Source organism: Gopherus evgoodei, chromosome 5 (genome assembly GCF_007399415.2).
Source record: "Gopherus evgoodei ecotype Sinaloan lineage chromosome 5, rGopEvg1_v1.p, whole genome shotgun sequence".
Taxonomy (NCBI): Eukaryota; Metazoa; Chordata; order Testudines; family Testudinidae; genus Gopherus; species Gopherus evgoodei.
Window position 1 is genome coordinate 79,620,276 of NC_044326.1, and position 19,537 is coordinate 79,639,812.

The window sequence follows — 19,537 nt, forward strand, 5'->3', positions numbered from 1 at the left end:
TTATTAATGATAATTTTAGGTAAAGTATGAGGGGGAGAAAGAGATTGAGGAGATCTGTGGAGGGGAGGAGAGTGAGGAGATTTGTGGAGCTCTCTCAAGAATAACATAAGAACATAAGTATGGTCATACTGAGTCAGATCAAAGGTCCATCTAGCCCAGTATCCTGTCTTCCACTAATGCCAGGTGCCCCAGAGGGAATGAACAGAACAGGTAATCATCAAGTGAGCCATCCCCTGTCGCTCATTCCCAGCTTCTGGCAAACAGAGGCTAGAGACACCATTCCTGCCCATCCTGGCTAATAGCCATTGATGGACCTATCCTCCATGAATTTATATAGTTCTTTTTTGAACCCTGTTATAGTCTTGGCCTTCACAACATCGTCTCGCAAGGAGTTCCACAGGTTGACTGTGTGTTGTGTGAAGAAACACAACTCCTAGCATCATAAAACTATTCCTATTAGAATGAGGGCTAGGTTGTCACATTATCATCTATTCTGAAAAAGGGGCAGTGTCTAATTATGTTGTCCTAGGAGCAGCTTATGAATCAATCAGACTATGACTTGGAGTTGCAATTTGCTTCCAAGTTTGCCTGCCTGCTCCAGGGAGGAACTAAACTGCACCGGACCTACCCCTGACACAGTGCCTTCTTCACTGATACAGTGCTGGCATGCGGGGGGCAAGCCAATGCTCTCCTCTACGCTCTGTCCCATTTTTTCCCTCTCCTCTCTCACCCATCTACGTACAAATGATGGGGGAAGTAATGATTCTCTAGAGACTACTTTCCCTCCTGTGCCCATGGTATAGATAGGCCATATAACAGAGTGAGGAAGTGCCTTAGTTACCCTGACTTAGTTACTTAACTAGCCGTGAGTGACTTCAGTTGCTTATGTTGTCCTATAAATGATAGGTATAAACCCATATCTGTAATTGCTTATTTGGGTTAATACAGTGGAATTCTGTTGAGGTTGCTTTATTCTGGTGACAGGTTATAAAATAAACAGCTTCTTCATTACATTTTCCAAATGCTGGGAGCTAATGAAACATTCCAAGTTCAGTGTAGGAGGACAGCCAAAGCAGTATCTTTCAAGAAGGCTTAGAGTGCTTGTCCATCTTTTAATGCATTCATAAAACATTCATAAGTCATTCATATTATCAAGATTTTTGAAAGCAATCCTTGTGTACAATGATTATATAGGGATTAATACAGGGCTTGCCATAAAGGACATACTATATTTACTTTTACCAGAGAAAGATGGATGGGAAGGCAGAGTGACCTGAGTTTAAACACAATTAAATGTGTGCAATCAGCTAATGGAATGTCTCACAAAAGGATGCACTATTAGATAATTAAGTTATTTTATCTAGTATGCTGCAGATCTTTAAAGCATGAACAAATTTTATAGGAACTGCATAAAATATTCAGAGGATTTAATTGTTACCACTGGCTCTTTTGCATATAGCTTCATTGCTGACCTTGTAATAGTGCCGACTCTCTAGTCCTATAATCTATACAAGGTTATTACAGGCATTTCTAAGCAAAAAACAAAACAAAACAAAAACAGTGAAATTAGTGCAAGGATAATACTTTGATTATTTCTAGTTATTTCAAACACAAAGTGTTCTGAGATCTATTGCAGTATCCATTTTATATTTAGTATAGTTGGTTAGAAAAGGGTCAGACCTGTTCACTGGTGTCTTCCAGTTCCACTTTTCCAGCAAAACTATTAGAAATGTAAACTAGAATAATCAGCTTTAATCCTTGACAATATTGATATCACAGTATTATTCAGGGTAATATTTCTGCGACTTTTATATAGTTTTCCAATAGCATGATGCAAATTCCATTCATGGTAAGTATAGTCCACTATCTATCATTGCTATAGACTGTCTCTTTTTTGCTGACTCTTCCTAAATTACACTGCTCAATAGAAGATCATATCAGAAATTCTTTCTGAAAGGGTAAATTGGTATTTGGAAGAGAATCTGAAGTCTCCAGTCATAACAGGAAGTAGAAGAAATGACAACAGGAAGGCTGCATTTCAGCTGGAGAAAAGTGCCTGAGCTGCAGATTTCGGATTCAAATTTGGATTCATATCTGAAGTTTCCCAAAGGTTTAAAGGGTGATCAGCTCTGATGTCTTGGTTCCAGCCCATGAAGGGAAGTAGATCATATATGTATATTGCAATATCTGGAATAGATTATACATGAATATAATGAACCCACTAGCTCATTACTCAGTGTCTCCCTGAAATCTAAATAAAATGGAGGGGGAAGGATGTAGCCAAAGGAGAATTCTGTATTGTCTAGCCCAACATTTAACCAGTAGCAGTCTCACTAATGTAGCATACAGGAAATGGTAGTAACCCTTAGGAGGATCTAGGTTGGGAGTAGAGCAAGTTGTGGAAAAATAATTCCACAGACATCTTTAAAGAGAACAATTTCCCCTTCCCCCCAGTTTTGTCAAATTTCCTTGGAAAATGTCAACTTTTCATCGCTCCAAAAGTGAAACATTTCCCATCAAAAACAGTTTTGACAAAATATTTTGACCTGACCTACTTGGGAGAGAAAGCCAGAGGTTTATGTCAACAGAAGCAGCTGCCCAGAGACAGCAGCCTGGCAGCAGGTTGCAGAGGGAAAGCTGCATGGTAGACAGCCTGACTGATGCGACTGAAAAACCAAGAGCTGTGCATAGGCACATCCAGTTGTTGGCAGAGGGCCTGCAATAGCAGCAGCAGGAAGAGGATACAGCTTAGCAAGCAGAAGGCATGGGACATGTGGAGGACATATGGACAGTGCTGAGGGGCCACATCAAGACCTGAATCCTGGCTGAGCACCCTTTCCGATATCCAGAAAAGCACTTAAGAACAGACTTAACTTTAAGCATGTGAGTAAACTAGGGCTGTCAAATGTTTTAAAACTGTGATTAATCATGATTATTTTTTTAATTGCACTGTTAAACCAAAATGGAATACCAATGTAAATGTATTATAAATATTTTGGGATGTTTTTCTACATTTTCAAATATTTTGATTTCAGATACAACACAGAAAGAAAGTGAGCACTCTACACTTTGTAATATTTATTATTATAAATATGTGCACTGTAAAAAAGAAACAAAAGATAGTGCAATCTACAAGTCAAAGCATTAAGGGGCATACAAATGTTTAGCATATCTGGCACGTAAATACCTTGCAATGCCAGCTACAACAGTGCCATGCAAACACCTGTTCTCTCTTGCAAGTGACATCGTAAATAAGAAGTGGGCAACATTATCTCCTGTAAATGTAAATAAACTTGTTTATCTTAGTGATTGACTGAACAAGAAGTAGGACTGAGTGGACTTGTAGGCTCTAAAGTTTTACATTGTTTTGTTTTTGAAAGCAGTTATGTAAAAATAATAATTCTACATTTGTAAGTGCACTTTCATGACAGAGATTGCACTACAGTACTTATGAGGTGAATTGAAAAATATTTCTTTTTTACAGTGCAAATATTTGTAATACAAATAATATAGAGTGAGCACTGTAGACTTTGTATTCTGTATTGTTTAAATCAATATATTGGAAAATGTGGTAAAACCTCTAAAATATTTCTAATAAATTTAAATAGGTATTATTGTTTAACAGTGTGATTAAAACTGCAATTAATCACTATTAATTTTTTAATTGAGTTAATTTGTTTTCAGTTAATTACTTGAGTTAATTGAGATTAATTGATAGCTCTAGAGTAAATCCATTTTTCCCCCACTACTTAAATTTAAGCATATGCTTCTCTGATTAGATCTGGAATGCTGAGCTCTTTGCACAATCAACCCATGTATAAGTAAAGTATTTTTAAATGCATTTCTAAATGTATTAGTACCTTGAATGTTTTGCAGAGGCATAGATATTATTGCTCGATATCTGTAAGAAGAGGAACTCCTTGTAGCTTGAAAGCTTGTCTCTTTCACCAATAGAAGTTGGTCCAATGAAAGATGTTACCTCACCTACCTTATCTTTCTTATATTCTGGGTCCAACTGTTTGGTTGCCAGTGAAGATATTTCTGCATGAGTATAAAATGATGAGGCACACAGAAGGCATGCTAGATATCTTCAGGGAGGAAATGTTTCAAAAGTTGTAGGAGGTGCACTAGCTCAGCATACTGGGTATGGTACCTATGAAGTTAGAAATACTCTTAACCATAGCAAAAAGAAAAGCAGAATACTTCTGTTTTATTCTTGCCTTCAATTTTTTCTTTGACAGTAACAAGTCACTTTTTGCTCTGTGGAAATGTGATTTGCATAAAATGGAAAAATTTCCACTTGTCATATATTCATGATTTTGCTTTGTGGTGGATTTCATTAGTTTCATTACATAAAGCCACCCACCCCTTTTATTTTCCTTGGGGTGCAGAAGACTTGGCAAAAATGGTGAAATTTGTTTGTGGACAAATTCACATCTCCCCTCTCCGCATATCCATCTGAAAAACAGCATTTGCTAGTAGAAATGGTACATCTTTTCCCTCTATAGTCATGTAAACCTTTGTTTTAATATGTGATTACTCACAAAAGTGTTGCAAAGCCCTGTATCTCTTAGCACTGCATGAACATGCCTAATCGGACTCACTTGATCACCAGTTACTGTAGTCTTCTATTGGATTCTTTGAATCTGTGCTTCAGCATTACTGTGTATTATTATTTATAATTTTAGATAGCCTAAGAAATATGTAAATCTTTTATTTTAACATGAATTTCCATAGAGTTAATTTTTGTTCTGGAGGAGAAGGCAAGTTTCTTATATGCTTCTCACATTTATGTCACTTGTAAAAGTTAAGCTCCTGCTCTTGTTTACACTGATGTAAATTCAGAGTAACTTTATTGAATTAAGTGGCTTTCCTCTGAAGTTTCACTCATAAATGAGATCACAGTCTGGCCTTGCTTTCATTCCACCAAAACCAAATATTATAAGTGTAAGATCATATATAGGCATCCAGACTTTTGGGAACTTAAGATGAAGCAAAAAGTAAAAGTAGGAGGGTGTTGTTAAAAGCCTGAAAGGAATTGAGCTGCAGCACACACAGAAAGTCCCACAAGTTCAATCTTCATTATGGATGTGGTGACACACTCTTTGCTCTCTTCCAATGATTATATTCTATAAAGGACTGCAACATGAACCAGTAGTTAAACTAGCACAGATGTTGCTGGCAATATCTGAAAGATATTTACTTCATGTTATTAGTGATTAACTTTGTAATTTTGTAAGGGGAGTCCTCATGATTTCCCACAAGACATAATGTTTGCCTAGTTGGAAAGAGCAAATGACTAACTACATTGTAGACAGGTTTTGTAACCTAAATATTTCAGACTGATGTCATAATTACTTGGCCCAAGTAGGCCTCTTCCCATTCCTTATATCCTTCTTCCCCTCTATCCTTGAACCCTTAGCTTTTCAGAGTGAATGCCATTGGGACTTTCAGGGATGATCTAGCCCTGCCTTACCTCTGTAGTTTCCAGAGCTCAGCTTGCGGTATTGCTTCCTTTATATTACTTTAGAGATCTTCTCTTTGCAACTGAAGTGGGAGTGGTATGACCACGACTCTCAAGGTAACAGATGTGGGGATTTCCTACACACAGACATGCACTGGTTTAATTAAACTGAGTCAGTTACTCTGATGAAAACCTCTGTGTGGACACAGGACCGGGGCTAGGGGTTTTAGCGCCCTACATGCATGGCAATTTCGCGGGCACGACTGCGGCAGCTCCACCAGACCAGCAGACCCTCCGCAGCCATGACTGCGGCAGCTCCACCGGAGCTGCCTGCCGCCTCCTCTGGCAAAATGCCGCCCACCAATAATCCTAGCGCCCTAGGTGATTGCCTAGGCTGCCTAAATGGAAGCGCCAACCCTGTGTGGACACACATATATTGGTTTAAAAAGTGGTTTAGCTTGCTCATGTAAAGCTAGGTTTAAACTGAGGTAAGCATGTCTCTACTCAAAGAAAGATTAATTTAACTAGCTTGCTTTAGAAGTCACTTTGGTTAAGGTGATGCAACTTTGTATATAGACCAGCCTTCCTAGGTGAAGGAGGGTGTTAGCAGCTGCAGCTTGCTTCATTCTCTCATGAGCCTCCTTTATCTTTTCAGAATGAAAAAATAGGGTATCCCATATTACAGTAAAAGCCAGGCATACGGGAAAGAAGTTTCTCCATGTTCTTGTAGAGATATTAAATTAGGTTTATATTAGACATGGTTTATACCCGGTCACTTTGTAGTCTCTATTTTACTTTGTAACGGCTGCTGTAAGCTGTTAATTGGTTAATTGACTCAGCGCACGAGCCGTCAATTGACTCTGTGCCTCAGGCAAAACTGTGTAATTACTACTTTGTAATCACCGTGGTAAGCCAAAACAGTAGCTGTTATAGCACATAGATACAGATCCCCACCCTCTGTAAGTTTTCATCTCACTTTATTTTTGAATGATAAAAGACAGGGAGTCTCACATAAATAATTGGTAACACCCCGAAAGGTAAAGAGACAGTGAAATAGATGGGATTAAGATAGAGAATGTATGTGAATGAGTGCCTAGTTTAAATAATGAATAAATGGTTAGGGAGTTACCAGCCGGAAGAATTCAGTGTTCACGGAAGAAGGTGTCAAGTGGGATCAACCAGATGACCCCGGGAGGGCAAACTGGAATCCACCCCACCACCTCAAAGGAAGGAAAAACAAACATCTGACAATATGGAGCCAGCCACCTGCTGATTGATTTAACAACAGCAGTAGCCAGCCACCTGCTGATTGATTTAACAACAGCAGAATGAAGCAACTCTCGTGGACTGACATAGGGATAAACTCCTATAAAACTGGACTCTGAAGAATAAGGACTTTGAGTCTCTGGTTCTGCTACCACCCTCCAGGAGCATCAGGTGCGCATCTGACCCGGACTCGGCTCCACTCTTGTGTACAGGATACCTGGCCAGTATTCTGTCACACGCAACGTTTAGGCTGGTAACTATAACATCTATACAGAACTTGTGTGAATAAGTGTATAAGAAATAAGTAGTAATAGGAATAAGTAGCCAAACAACCTTATTTACTGTTATCTTTTGTTTTATTATGGTATTTACAATAAATGTAACAAATGTCTTGTCCCCTTTAATAAAATCCTGCTGGTTGTTATTGGTCTAATATAATTGGTATAACATCCTCACTCCCTGTACTATATTTCTACTCCATAATATTAATGCAAGTTGCTCTTCATTTTTTAATTTCCCTACTCCAAATTTCACCATAAGTCTTGCTCCCCTCTGTAACAGTAACCGTTGGACTCAGTGGCTATTGATCCCTGTCAGGTGATAGAGATTTGACCTCCTGGAACAAATAGATCATTTTGTATGACTGAGGCCAGGCAATAAAGCTCCATCTCTTTCCAACAGTCCTGTTTCACACCCTCACATCATTGCCCTTTTCTTGGCTTTCTAGACTTTGGTCTGCTCTGTCCTTCCCCTCCCATCTTCTCCTTCCTCACTTTACCTTCTGCTAGTTTTTCCTCCCATCTTTTCTCCTCCTGCTCTTCAATCTATACTTTCTTTTCTTGTCTGTCATGTTTTGCCTTCTGACCCCAGATGTCCTGCTGTCCTAGCCATGAGTGGGCTAGAGCTAGCCTGAAGAGCAGGCACCAAAGTCTTCACACCACCTCTCAGCTGTTTATAGGTTTATCGGGGACTCGAGGCACTTTTGGGGCCTGATGCACAACTGAGGTGGTTGGCAGTGGAGAAGAGTTGTTGTAGGGAGAGTTGCCTCATTGTAGTGTTCAAGTGTCCAGGGAAAAGGGGCTTAGACAGGAAGACTGGCTTGTTTTCTCCCCCTTCCCATTTAAGGATGAAAATAGGCCAGGAGCAGCACCTGAGCTGGGCTGCGGGTTACTAGTGCTCCGGCAAGTGTGCTAGCCTTTCTAGGAACACTATAATCTCAGCCACTCAAGTGCTGAAGGGGTTGACTGCTATGCATTTCTTGCAGGAGATTTCTCTAGTACTAGGCCAGCACTATACTCAAAGTGCTTCTGTTATACTGTTGTCAGATTTTAGTTCTCCTGGCAAAGGGCATAGAGAAACTGATTCTGCTCTTACCCTTGTGTAATTCTGTCAATGTCAGTGGAGTTACTGCAAATTTACATTGGCACAAGTGTCAGAATGAAGTCCATCAATGCTTAAATATTGATATTTTATTTAGCATGTTACATAATTACACATGCTGTGCTGTAATCAATAGAATAGTCAAGGAAAAAAAAAAGCAAAGGCTTGATTTATACACAAATTGAGTCTTATGTTGTATCCTTCCTCTGTACTTAGTCTTGTCCATACAACCTTCTCCAGAGCAACATGTTTTATTCATATGTATCTCTACAGCAAGGGTCAGATGATAACATGTCATCTTTACAGTCTGTGAGAGCTCAAAAATCTCTATAACTTGCTGAAATAATAGGCCAATAACACTCCACTTTCTCTTTCATCATTCATCAGGATTTTCTACATCAGACATTCTGTAGAGCGTGCTTGTCCCTTGTCATGCTGCATGCGGCAGATTGGCTGTATAACTGTCAGCCAGCAGAGTCCACTGAGATTGGAAAACACGACAGTAAGAGAGGCAACCACAGAATGATGTTTTTACTAACAAAATTGGAAATTAATAGTTCTCTTTTCCATAGCACTCTCCATGAGAAGATCTGTAAGTGCTTTACACATATTAAGCTTCAGTCCCACTCTCATGGTTGTCATCCTTATTTTAAATTAATTGTCCATGGCCACACAGAAAGGCTATAGCAGAGCAAGGAATAGATCACAGCTCCTGATCACCAGTTGATTTTTAACCAAAAGACCATCCCTCTTCCTCATTGCCTCTAAATTAAATGCTAAACATTAGTGTAAGAAATAGTTAATTGCGACTCCGACACACCATTACCAGATTATCTGACCCTTGCATTAATGTGCCAGCATCCTCTATCCTCTTGCAACTGCTCCCTTACGCAGAGGCCAGTCACCCTTGCAGCTTTTGCTAGCCCTCCTTTCAGTACAAACCACTGCAGAAAGGATAGGGCAGAGGCAAAGCCCCCTTTGAACCAGCTAACTGAGCTGGCCAGTAATAGGGGTGTGAACATTGGACCCCCCCACTGAAAGGGTGCAGGCGGTGAGCTTCCTCAGCCTGCTAAATAGCTCAGGGAGTCATTGTGTCTCCCCAAATCGCCATGCTTCCTGGACCTCTCGCTGTGGTAGAGTGGCTCTGCACCACCTCTCATGCAGGACTGTGCTTTAATGGCACAGTCCAGCCCAAACTACTCTAAGCCACAAGATGTCAACTATAGCTAGAATTGGAAAGTAAACAAAGATGTGTTCCCTCTCCCCATCAGACAAGAAGCTTGGCAACAACAGTAATGTATATCATACGATGTTTGCAAGTGCACAGTTCCTTTAATCTCTCTGTGACTCAGTTGCCCTTAGGGTCATCTTGGAAGAACAGGGATGACACTCAGACCAGCTACGCCCACATCCCCAGCGTAGTTGGGTGTTTGAATATTATTTCACTACTGTTGACTTCAGCAGATATTAGGCATCAGAGTTAAAGCCTACTTGAGGATGAATGGAGTTAATTTGCAGCTCTGAGCTACTGTGCTTACATACACTCCACATAATTCTCAGGCTACGTCTACACTAGCATAAAATCGAAATTACTAAAACCGGTTTTATAAAACCGATATTATAAAATCGATTTTATGCGTCCACACTAGGGCACATTAATTCGGTGGTGTGCGTCCATGGTCCTAGGCTACCATCAATTTCCGGAGCGGTGCACTCTGAGTAGCTACATTAAAGGAATGAGACCAATAACTTTGATTTCCTTCCACACTAACCCTAAATCGATATAGTAATATCGATTTTAGGGTTACTCCTCTCGTTGGGGAGGAGTACAGAAATCAATTTTAAGAGCCCTTAAAATCGATTTAAAGTGCCTTGTAGTGTGGGCGGGTACAGAGTTAAATCGATTTAATGCTGTTTAAATCGATTTAACTGTGTAGTGTGGACCAGGCCTCAGTGGCATTTGTTTCTTCCTTCAGCTGACAGTAGTGCATTGGTTTTTTTTATCAACTAGGAGGCCTAAACTAGTTTTTAAAAACATTAATGGAAAAGGATGATTTTTGTGTCCTTTACAGATCCTCATCTATCTAAAACTGAGTTTTTTCCCCTCCTTGTGTTTTCCCTTCATTTTAGAAATATGAGGAATTACAGTTGCTGATTTCCTATGGACTAGGTAAAAATAAGGCCCTCAAAATAGGTAGAATCCTGAGCTGCAGCTTAGCCCTCTTTTGAAGGAAAGGTACTAGGCGAAGAAAACTTCTTTGTGAAAGAGCTAACTACCTGATAGGAATTTGAGTTGAACAGGTCTGTAATACTGAAACAAAAAGTTTAAACAATCTGACTTAACATCCCTTTCCTTTTCAAACCGAGAATTGGAAAATTGAGAACTGTGAATTCAGAGTGTTGCAACTTAGGTTTCTGTCTCTTGTGATGTTACTAACATTATTCCAGAGACACCTGTAGCAACAAATTAGGGATGTTTAGACCGGATATTTTAATAATTTTTTAAAAAATTATATATAAAAACATTCAAAAGCCATAGAGGCCATAATTATTTTTTTAAAGTGACTCCAAAACAAAACCGTTAAAATTGTAGTTTCTTTCATAAAAAATGGCATTGTGGGATCCCACATTAATAGCCTTTAATTTCCAAATCAAGTGTGCTCAGTTTTTAAGCGAAAAGATTATTTTTCTAATTGCCTGTAATAAACATTCTGCAATTAAATTCAGTCTTCAGTAACACTTGTGCATATCCAGGGTCATCAAGAGGTTTGCACAGGGATAGGTGATACTTAAAATTGTTTGCTAACACATGTGAGGGAATGGAAACTACCTCCTTTCCTATTAGCTGTGTTGACTCTGCAGGGCTCTTTTTCTTTTTTTTTAAAAAACAAGTTAAAATTTATATTAAATCACTGAAGCAAGCATACACTACAGAATACCTATGAGTGAATCAGTTGACTAATAGGATGCCAATTTTACAATAGAATTGTGCCTTCAGTTCTGCAGAAACTGACTGGGTCACCAGAAAAAGACCAATACTTTCTACCAAAAACAACCAAAAAAACCCCCCAAAACCCCACCACAACCCACACCATTGGCTTTATCTAATCCCTAGCTGGCCTGTTTGTAAAACAGATTAATATTATTGAACTTTCACAGGGTGTTTTTGAGATTCAATTAATATTTGCAAATGCTTTGACATACTCCGCTGCAAGTGAAAAATATGGTACTGTGTATATAAAACAAATCTTACTAAAAGTGATGGTAAACAGTCACTCATTACACAAGTTAAGTCCCACGAAAATGGAGAATGCATCATTCATATACTTCTAAAAATAAAATACCTAATCGTCTTTAAAAAAAATCCTTTTCTCTTTTCAGTAGAAAAGTGTTTTTCCCTCTACTTTGGCAGCTCACATGTTCCTGTACACCATTTTGCAGTGTTTAGATTCTTCCAACATACTTCCATTTCTTGAATGTCTTGGGTTTCCCATCCACCTTCCCATTGTTCTATTCCCAGAGAGAGTTTAAGGGGCATCTCCATAGCACATTTATAAGGTTTGCTTTCTTTTCTCCACATTACCAACATGTCATTTTTTGTCACTTCTGCCTGCATTCTGGACAGTTTCCAACATGTTTCAAAGAATTTCCTGCTGAACTTTCAGCCTTAAAGAGGTGGATTTATTTCACAACTTGATCCACAACCTAATATTAAATAGAATAGTTAAAATCTCTGCTCCTTGTCTCTGGTATGCAGTGTTGTAGCCATGTCGATCCCAGGATATTAGAAACACAAGGGAGATGAGGTAATATCTTTTATTGGACCAACTTCTGTTGATGAGAGAGAAACTTTTGAGCTGACACAGAGCTCATAGTTAATGAGAGAAAAGAATTTTGTAGATAGAAAAGACTAACATTTACAAAATTCAGTGATGTCCAAGCAAAGGAATGGATGCTTATCAGCATGGACTGGGCGGGAATGTTATACTACTATAATATTCATTCTTTACTGCTTTGTCTTAGTAAAGTATTTAATTTAGAAAGAAAGAATCAGTCTTTATCATCCCAGGTAGTGACATCTATAGATAAGGATTCTAAATACTTTCCATTATAAGGCCATGTTTTCTGTTCTTATAAATTGGCCAAACTTAAACCTTTCAAGTTGAAATTTTCAATGCCAGATGTCTGACTCAAACTGTTTTTTTAAGTTTCAGCTAAAATAGTTCTGATGTTTCATAGACTGAGGTTGGGGAAGAATACTTTTACCCATGTTAAAAAGAATTCTTAACAGTTTTATTGAGAAGCTCTAGCAGCTCCATGCTTTGGAGAGGGGACTTGAAATTTGGCAAGGGGTAGTGATGGTTATCAGGATGTGCTTTTTGACGTTCTTCTGAAAATCTGCCTTAAACATTTGACCAAGTTATAAATCTTTGAGAAAAAAATCTCATGTTGTACATGCTCACTAGAAACTTGTTACAATTTGGCAACTAAATGATCTGGCAATTTCATCTGCCCTGAGCATGCTCCATCCCTCACAGCTCCTACATGCCAACCAGACTGCTTATTAGCCATTGGCACCAAACAACTCACAATACTCCAGCCCAGGGCTGCAGGGACTGAGGTGAACTTTCCCTGCAATTGCTCCTCCTATCTGTTGGGTGCTACTGGGTACTGCAATTCAGAGCAGGGAGACTCTGTGTGCTCAGTGCACCCCATGGCTAGAATGCACAGAGGGCTCCAGAATGGGAAGAACAAGGATGTGAAAGAGACACAAGGCAGGGAGCCAGGGGCAGGAGCTCGAGGAAAAGGAAGTGGATAAGCCCTGGGCAAGCATGGAGTTAGGAGTGTAAGTGGAGAGACTGGGCATGAACAGAAGACAGGGATGGATAGGAACAATGTGAGAGATGGGTGGGAGCCATAAGGATAGGAGCAGGGATGGGATAAGGGCAAGATTTGGGAGACAGGAAAATGGGTAGGAGCCAGAGACCATATCACCAGAGGAAGGGACAAAGGGACAAGGAGAGCTTGGGTAGGGTAGGAGCAGTCTAAACATTCTAACTTGAGATGTTCCCTTTATGGGCAGATTGATTTGTGAATATGAATTGTTTATCGATTTAGAGGTGTGTGTGTGTGTGTGTGTGTGTGTGTGTGTGTGTGTGTGTGTGTGTGTGTGTGTGTGTGTGTGTGAGAGAGAGTTTTAAATACTGAGATTGACTGTACAATGTTGAAAGTAGTAATCACTAGTACTATTGACAATGAAGGCTAATCTTGAAAGAGTTAGTGCTGTAAATGGCAAAATTTTAAAGTAAAACTAAATTCCCATAGCTCTGCTTTTGACATCTATACAAATAATGAGTTTTCAAATGGCATATGACACATCCAGATTGGTTCAGTAGGAAAACAGGTTTTTGTTTTTTTGGATAAGGATAACCAGATGGACAAGGATTGTATAAGTATTGGCAAAGGTAATGCTGTTGAAAGGGTGACAAAATGTGTTAAGTTAAAGTTGGATACTCAGCTTTTCATCAGCATTAAATTAAAATTGTAATCTGAACATGCCACTCCATTTTGTAAATTCATCTGCCAACAACAGAGAGAACACGAACAGCAGAGGCTAGACTATTTCCCCCTTTTGTGGATATCATGAGTGCATAATGTACATAAAAAAGAAATCAACATCAAGAACCTGATTTTTAGAATTTTAGACATGTAAATGCACTTAGAGAGTGAGCTCATTTGCATGCCTAATTTACAAGCATATGGTCATATGTAAGCATACAAATGGTGCAAGCTGGACATGCCTTCCCCCGGCCCCCATATACTTTGCCATTATTATCCACCTCAAAGTAATGATGGGGAATGGAAAAAATTGGCTTCAGGAATAGCTTAAAGCTGAAGATATATAATTCTTTGGTAATCATGGCCCCTCTGAAAAGAAGTTGGATACCATTCAGATGAAGCATTTCTATATGCCAAAATCATCCAGTGGTATGAATTCAAGTTGAATGAAGAGCTCTGTCTTCTAAACTGACCAGGTTCTGTTATCTCAAATGGTTGCCCAAGGCTCTGTAAGGTGTTACAGTCATCTCCTCCAGATGCCTTCCAATTTCCCTTCAAGAATCATCTTCAACTTTGATGCAATGAAGCCAAGATGGAAAAGATCCCCCAGAAGACCTAAAACACTATGGCTGGAGGACATTGTCAGACACCTGTCCTTCAGAGGATTTCTCTTATGTAATGTGCCAGGTTTGGCTCATGACAGATCATGGAGGTGCATAACTTGTTCAGTGGCCTTTCCACTGTTCAACCAACAGCATGAAAACTATCCTTATTTCTGTCTTGAGAGAGAAATAATTTGACCAGAGACAGGCTTTTAAGCTCTGCATTTAGAGGATCTGCAAGCATGTACATGTTTGAACAGATGTTAGATGGCAAAAGCACAGCTCCATTTCCTGACAGATGTGCTACAGTTCTCTTAGAGCAGTGGCTCTCAGCCTGTCCAGGTTACTGTACCCCTTTCAGGAATCTGATTTGTCCTGTGTACCCCCAAGTTTCACCTCACTTAAGAACTACCTGCTTACAAAATCAGACAAAGAAATACAAAAGTATCACAGCACACTATCACTGAAAAATTGCTTACTTTCTCATTTTATCATATTATAAAATGCATTAGAATATAAATATTGTACTCAGCTCACCACTGAGGCACTTCCTTGTGGCTACATCTGTGGAATAGCTCTGCTTACATTTCAGTGTATAGTACATAGAGCAGTATAAACAAGTCATTGTCTGTATGACATTTTAGTTTGTTCGGACTTCATTAATGCTTTTTATATAACCTGTTGTAAAACAAGGCAGTTATCTAGATGAGTTGTACCCACAGAAAACCTCTATACCCCTGGCTGAGAACCACTGTTTTAGAACTCCCAACATACAGCTCTGTGTTCAAATCCAGTTTCTAGCCAGACTAAAGTTTCTGAAATTGCTCTAAAAACTATATATTGTAACTCTTCATATATATTAAATTTGTTGTCTGTATATTGAGATTTGTCAGTTAAGTACACAACCCCATGATTCATATCTCAATCAGCACTGTCCTTGGCTTGGAATCTCTGAGCCAAATTCATTCTGGTGTAACTCTGTGGATTTCAGTGGAATTACACCAAGAGAAGTTTCTGCATCTGCATCTTATACAAATGGGAGATATTTGTGATGTCAAAGGACCCCCCCCCCCACAGAATTATTCTTTTTGATAAAATGGATAATTGTATTAAGCAGAGAAAATATGGTAACAATTATCAAAATTCCCCCCTTATTGCTGTATCTGCAGCCTCCAAAAAGTATGCTGGATGCTTTACAGAACACAGACAGGTGCCATGCCTTGAAGAGCTTACAATCTAATTTTAGACATGTCAAGATGAGCAAGAGTAAGAACACTCTGAAGGAAAGGAAAGACAAGGATTATAGCCAATAAGATCACAGTTACTTAGTTTACACATGTCCACATCTTGAGGTCTTCATCCTTATAATTATTGTTGATGCCTTTTGGTGGAATACTTCTGCAATGCCTGTTTCAACCCCACTGAGCATAATCTATAGTGGTAAACCCCTTCTGTAAGGACTCACCTTTCCCTTTCAAAGAGCACTTCAGCATTAAATCTGATGTTTATGTATTAGCCACTTTTAACACAATAGACCCACTCCATTTAAACAGGCAATATTTGTAGTGGACTGCATATCTGTAAGGACTCAACGAGGTATTAGTCCAACTTGATTATAGGAAACAAAGCAGCATTTAGGAAAAATCAATAGAAAGTTACTATATTTGAAATATTTCAGAGTAGGTCAATATTTCCTTGACTAGTGGGAGATTTCAGTCAGGAGACCTTGGCACTGAAGTAGCTTTTGGAGGCTTCTTCCGAAGAATAAGAAAACAGGATTTGCTTAGCCTGCACTGCCTCTGAGTAATCAGAAGCCCAGCTGCAACCCATAAGCAGCTATCAAGCTTTGTGCTTGTGATGTCACTGTGGCACTGGAAACATTTTTCACATTCTAGGACAGCTTGGATGCAGTCTGCTAGCCTAGAGAGCTTATTAAACAGTCAAACTACAGACAGTGAAGCCTTCCATTTTGCAAAGTAAACTTTTCATTTTGCTAGAGTGATCACGTATTGAATAAGCCTTTCAAATGCAGTGGGTGCATGCGGGTTTGGTTTTTTAAAAATATCACTAATGCCAGCCTACACCAGATAAACCCGAGAACATCAGAGCAGATTACATCTAAGTGTGGAATCATACACCATCCATGACGATTTCTTCCTACCTCCCCCAGAGGTGACAGATTATTTCTAGGGAACATATTTCTTAGCTGTAAATATTACTAACTGTAATGTCAAGTATTCTGTGTAACACACTTAGTATGTAAGCAGCATTTTAACCAGAGGAACTACACTATTTTATTTCAGTGTTGGCAGCTCTTAGGAATAACGTGATTTTGAATACTAGTGAAGGCAGTCTTACAATGATGTAAAAAGAGAGCTGAACCAACCATATCATACTATAGCTGTAGCCTAATGGAAGATACACTGAAGTACAAGCCCAGAGACCAAGGTTTCATATTATACTTTGGAGTGGGGGTGTAACAGGATCTCTACTCACCACTGAGGCACTTCCCCAGGGCTCCCTCAGCTATTTAAAGGGCCAGGGTGTAGAAGCAGGGGAGCCCCAGGCCCTTTAAATAGCCACGGGAGCTCTGGGGTATTGGGGGCGCTCCAGCTGCCTCTGTCGCCCCGGTCCTTTAAATAGCCGCGGGAGCCCCGTCGCTTCCCCAGGGCTCTGGCAGCCATTTACAGGTCTGGGGCGGTGGAAGCAGGGGAGCCCCAGGCTGCTGCTACTGCTGCTACCCCAGTGGGGGAGGGAGGGAAGGAGGAGGAGGAGGGGGCACTTACCATACAGGGTGGTCTGTACCACCTGTACCCGTACCCCCTGCCCTGCCCGCACCAGTCCCTGCCTGCAGCCAGCCCCACACCCCCTGCCCTGCCTGCTGCCAGCCCCCGTCTGCAGCCAGCCCTGCACCTCCTGCCCTGCCCGCAGCAGCCCTGCACCTCCTGCCCTGCCCGCACCAGCCCGTCTGCAGCCAGCCCTACACCCCCTGCCCACAGCCAGCCCTGCCACACCCCCTTCCCTGTCTCCAGCCCACCCCTGCCGCACCCCCCTGTGGCCCTGCCTGAAGTTAGCCAACCCCTGCCTCACCCCCTGTCCTGCCTGCAGCCAGCCCCTGCCGCACCCCCTGCCCTGCCTGCAGCCGGCCAGTCCCACACTCCTCTGTCTCCAGCCCTACCTACCTATGCCGCACCCTCCTGTGACCCTGCCTGAAGCCAGCCAGCCCACCCCACACCCCCCTGTCTCCAGCCAGCCCCACACCCCTTGCCCTGCCTGCAGCCAGACTCTGCCTCCAGCCAGCCCCATGTACACTGTTGCCCTGCAGTTCCCAGGGCAGTAACCCTGCACACTTGCTTCAATGAGGTGGGCAGGGAGCAGCTGGGACCCAGACATGTGCACACCCTAGTGTGACCAGACAGCAAGTGTGAAAAATCGGGATGGGGATGGAGGATAATAGGATCCCATATAAGACCCCAAAATTGGGACTGTCTCTATAAAAATTGGGACATCTGGTAACCCTAGTACAGCTCCAGGGAGTGGCGGGGACCTACACATGTGAAACGGAGCTCATTTCTATTTCAGGCCCATCTTTTTAAAAAAGAACTTTAGGTAGGGTTAACATACATCCGTATTTTCCCGGACATGTCTGGCTTTTTGGTTCTTAAATCGCCATCCGGGAGAAATTTTTAAATACGGACATATGGTAACCCTATTGGTACAAAAAATACATACTGTGGCACGTTCCTTAAAACAGAACTTTTTATAGAGAACCAGTTGCTAAGAAATGAAAGGCTTTTTTTTTTTTTAAGTCATCCCTGCTGAGGCCCCACTGAAAATGTTTGAATTGGGCCCAGCACTTCCTAAAGCTGGCTCTGCCCTTGGATCAGTGGCAAAGGTCTGCATTATCCTTGCTGCCATATCCCTGGGCCATTTCCTATTCCACCTTCATAGGCCTCCATCCACCCATCTTCTGGGTAAACCTTTCTTTCAGGGCCAGGATCCCAAGGCTTCTACTCTTACCCTAGGTTTCTGCTTCTGAGTTTCATACCTCCAGAGAAGAATTTTAGGCTTCCACACTGCAGCCTTCTTCTGCCTCACTTCCTGGTCTTATACCAGCCCTGCTGCTCCTGCTCAGCTGGGCTCCATGCTCAATCAGTGCTTGCCTATCAAGCCTAACTCTCCCTTAGGTATGGCTTACCAGGTTACTTAACCCCATCTGAGCCACATTAACCCTTTTTGACAGGATGTCACTGTCACTCATCAATCTCACAGATAATTAAGAACTTGCATTCAATCACTTCAGATAGAGCTCTAAGTACTATTTCAAACTCTTAATATACAAGAGCCAAGTATCATGCACATTACTAAAGGCTTTTAAAAGAAACATGCTAGTTAGGTGCCTCTGTAATCCACACTAATAAAGCATCACCTCTACAGCTAGAGTACATATAGAAGCTTATGACCCTGATGGGACGTCCATGCTAAGAGAACTGCTTCTTTAGCTCAAGTCGAAAGATTCATAATTTACATCCACATGTCCCAGGCAGAAGGCCCAAACGTGGCTATTGTTACATTTGGCTGTGTTGCCTATAATCACTAGACCACAATCTGCTTCCACAGTCATGAAAAAAAAACCCAGGCCTGGTGCCCAGTGTTCCACTGCTGTCCCTCAAAGAACTATGTAATGTAATGCACTGGCAACACATATGTTGTCTTCTTCCATGTGGGCTGATTCACAGAGAGGTTAACACCATACTTTCCCTTTTCTACCAGTAACTCCTCTAGTTGAAGTGTAAGGGCTGGTCTACACTACGGGGGAAAATCGATCTTAGATACGCAACTTCAGCTACGTGAATAACGTAGCTGAAGTCAAAGTATCTAAGATCGAATTACTCACCGTCCTCATGGCGTGGGATCGATGTCTGCGGCTCCCCGCCAATTCCGCAACTCCATTCGGGTTGGTGGATTTACGGAATCGATATAAGCGCTTACGGAATCTAGATAAGACGCGATATATCGATCCCCGAGCAATCGATTGCTATCTGCCGATACGGTGAGTAGTGAAGACATACCCTAAGACTCTATACTGTAGCTCTTAAAGTTGTGGATTCAAGCTGTGGTGATTACCTGTGAATGAAAAATATATACATATTTGTGCAAAAGATAGTATAAGGACCCTGGACATAGTATCAGGATGATTTGCTAATATTTATTTTACTTCTGCATTTTTAATATTTGTATAGGGCTAAGGGGAGCTGTATCTTTA

The 19,537-nt window shown here is 40.9% G+C and overlaps 1 protein-coding gene across 5 annotated transcripts in view; it reads left to right on the forward strand.

Moving 5' to 3' along the window:
• Positions 1–19,537, forward strand: part of C5H4orf45 (chromosome 5 C4orf45 homolog) — a 140,586-nt gene that overhangs the window by 21,590 nt on the left and 99,459 nt on the right. The gene's annotated exons all lie outside the window — the stretch shown is intronic.